At 37.2% G+C, this 3475-nt stretch overlaps 1 protein-coding gene across 1 annotated transcript in view; it reads left to right on the top strand.

Moving 5' to 3' along the window:
- Positions 1–1797: 1797 nt before the first annotated feature.
- The window catches only part of LOC118430745 (carbohydrate sulfotransferase 11-like), a 246314-nt gene continuing 244636 nt past the window's right edge, over positions 1798–3475 (top strand). The window contains exon 1 of the mRNA XM_035841761.1: positions 1798–2472. The gene's annotated coding sequence lies outside the window, so the exon portion shown is untranslated. The remainder of the gene's footprint in view (positions 2473–3475) is intronic.

The raw sequence follows: 3475 nt of genomic DNA, 5'->3' as shown, positions 1-3475 counted from the left end.
AATACTTGAGCTTTAACACACGGTATCATATAAAAGCTCGATAAAAGCTTGGGGCTAAATTTACAATTTACAGTGTGCCCTTTGTATTTGACATTAAAGATCTCGCTACTTTGCGTGCGTGCAGTGTGCTTGCTATTTGCCATTAAACACAACGGAAACCATTTATACTTTGCATCGGGCATGTTTTGAGTCGATACTCTTCTCAGCGACCACCTGTCCAAATCGACCGCTTTTCCCTGGTCCCCTAGGTGGTCGTATTGGACAGGTTTGACTGTAATACTCCACTGTATATAACAAATACGTAACAACAGGGCGGAGCGTGGAATGAATCTACTCACATTTGATCTTATTTTGTGAATGGGATATGTACCCTAAGTCCTCACTGGTTTAGACCTATTGATATTACTATTTAACCGTTATAGGTATGTTTGGTAAAGATTTGTCTGGTACATTAGGCATTAATAGAAAGTAGGGAGATAGGCTTTAGTTAACATTTGAATTTAGACTAGTACTGTCCGTTGGACGGTCATGTACCATTTTTTTTCAAATCTATAACGGCTTTAGTAGAAGAAGACTTTTGTACAAATGTTTCCAGGTGTATACACTGCTACAAACCCAGTCGGGTCACCATAGGGCTAATGCTGTGTTTTAAAAAGCGTTGAAAGTGAACAAATCTGTCAGACAGTATAATTGATGGCAGTCTATCACGAAGTTCGCTGCAGCTCTACAGCACTTGTATCCATCCTTATAGGTCTTATGAAGATGCGTTTTCTACATGTTCTGTTTAATTCGGTACTTTTACCAATGTTGTCTTTGATATCCTGTGTGTGGTATATTTTTTTTGTTTTGTTTTGTTTATTCTCTTAAATCTAATTCAGCGCTTCTACTACAATTTTCTTTATATCTTGCATGAGGTACATTTGTTTTGCTTTGTATAATCCGTTCGATCTAATTTGGTTCTAATACCACGCTTATTTTTTTATATGTTGAATGCGGTACATTTGCATGTTGTCCATTCCTCTATTATGTTTATTCTGTTAGATATAATATGGTACTTCTACACCTCTATATGTCTAAGCGTTACGTTGGTACTTTTATAAAACATTTCTTTGTCTCTTTCAATTGGTACATTTGTTTTGTTGCTTTAATGAAGAAGTTGTTCAAATAAAGTAAAGGTAGGTTTGTTTGTCTTACTCAATCTATGCATATAGATGGATCTCAATATTTGCTGTGTAAACTACTTCGTTGTTTTCTATAGCTTTCATTAACGCTTTATGCCATGTTACATGATAGTTAGGTACAAAGGCAAGGTAATTTTTGTAAAAATAATTATTTAATCTTTACATATTTCCACTATATAGCGTCTATATTTGCATAACTGCATTATTGTATCCATGCTTAAAACATCAAACGTTTGCATTACTTATTCAATGGGGTAGCAAAAGGGCCTATTAGTGTTACTAAATATTTAGCAAACTGTATTTCCTATTTTAAGTTGTGTGAACGTTGAGAACTTCGGTTGTTTGCTCTCTCCATCTTTCACAATGTGCAGCACGACACCCTTAAGGCTAAAAGTGGCTTTAAAAAGCCAGTTGAAGCGACGAATGTATCAAACAATGGATCCCTTCAATCATTTCGTGTGACTCAGTTATTAACCTTTCTGGAGATTAAAGCTTAAGTCACACGGAATGTCTCCTCTTTGTTCTGTCGCCTGAGTAATGGTGATCGATGCACTGTAATTATGACACTTCTGCAGGCTAGCCTACATTATCAAATTTTAGCCCGCCCCACCTGATGTTGTAACGAGCGAAATATGCACGTAAAGATGTAGATTAAAACACTCTTTATCTCTGACATAAACAGTTATGTGGTACGAACAGTTGGCTGTACTTTCCAGATGTATATTGTATTACAATGTCTTTGAAGACCTGTTGAAAACGCGGCATGGCTGTCAAACACCTGGCCTGAATAATTGGCGTCTCGCTCCCAGCGTTTTGCAAAGTGGCACAGCCTCTTTTGTTGTCTGAGGGGTAGATTTTTCAGGGTAGATAAGACGGTATTGCCACAATACCATACAGTGTTTGTTCCTTGTTTTAAAGATATACGTACGGAGAACAGAATTCAAGTAACTGCTAACGTTTCAAGGACGTGTCAAATCTAGGCTCAACATTATACCTGTCTAGTTGTCAACTCTATATCTTCATCCTTCTACATATTCTTGTTGATGTGTAATGCATATAAAAACTGACCTTTTTAAAAGCAGATTGATGTAGGTCACCAAAATGGCCGTTAAATAACGATTTATTCCAGGCGACTGGGCGTGACGCGGCACCACAATGGCACTATTGTATTGCAAAACGCAGCGTAACAGAAAAGCCGAAGGCCAACAACTGTTTCAGTAGTTTCTCCATAAGTCATCACGTAGCACACTGTTAGGCGCTGCTTTAGGTTTTTGGAATACTTATTTTTGAGGTGGGTTCCTCTTATTTCTTTGTTAACAGCTTGGTCACCTATTGATATTACTGTTTAACCGTTAAAGGTATGTTGGGTAAAGATTTGTCTTGTACATTAGGCATTAATAGAATTTAGGGAGATAGGCTTTAGCTTACTTTTAAATTTAGACTAGTACTGTCTGTTGGTCGGTCCTGTGCCTTCTTTAAAATACTAACGGCTTTAGTAGAAGAATACTTTAGTTTTTCTCCTAGAACCTTGCTAACGTAGTCAACAATCGCTAGCTTTAAATGTCTTAAGTTTTCCATCTGGTCAATTTACAACAATAAACTCTGAAGCAACGTCCTACTTTAAACATCGATTTAGTACGCTAAACTAAGTTAACCATGTAAAGCGGTACTGCCACACTAACTTACCATGGAATGATAATTGTGAAATATATATACTTGTACAGAAAAAAAAGTAAGCATAGGTTATATAAGGTACTTTTTGAAAATGTTCTCTTTGGCAGCACCCTCCTTTGTCGAATTACAACGGTGAACTAACATTAAACAACGTACTTATCTGTCAATTTGCGCCGCTGAGCAAGTTCAAACGAATTTTACCATGTTCAGTCACGGCGGACTTTGAAAAACAAGCTATCATTATTTTTCGTCTCAGACGGCATTTACTATAAGTCCGCACTAGTCAATCCCTGCGCCTAGTATTGTTTCCAGTTAAGGTTATCTTAGGTACTTAGAATTTGACAGTGCCCGCCACTGTCAACAGTGGATAAGATGAAATGTACAAGTATACAACCACGTTTATTGACGATAAGAAATAGCACCGAGGTGGAGGAAGGGTGGAGGGTGTGTTAGTAACCTATAGTAACCTAATCACATTACATCTAGATTTGAAGGAAACGAAGGAACATCAAAGGTAAGCCATCACTTATTTTCGTCCCAGACCACATTTACTATAAGTCCTCACTAGTTAATCCCTACGGATAGTATTGCTTTCCAGTTAAGGTTATTTTAGGTACTTT

Source organism: Branchiostoma floridae, chromosome 1 (genome assembly GCF_000003815.2).
Source record: "Branchiostoma floridae strain S238N-H82 chromosome 1, Bfl_VNyyK, whole genome shotgun sequence".
NCBI classification, from domain to species: domain Eukaryota; kingdom Metazoa; phylum Chordata; class Leptocardii; order Amphioxiformes; family Branchiostomatidae; genus Branchiostoma; species Branchiostoma floridae.
This window is presented reverse-complemented; position numbering and strand designations above follow the sequence as displayed.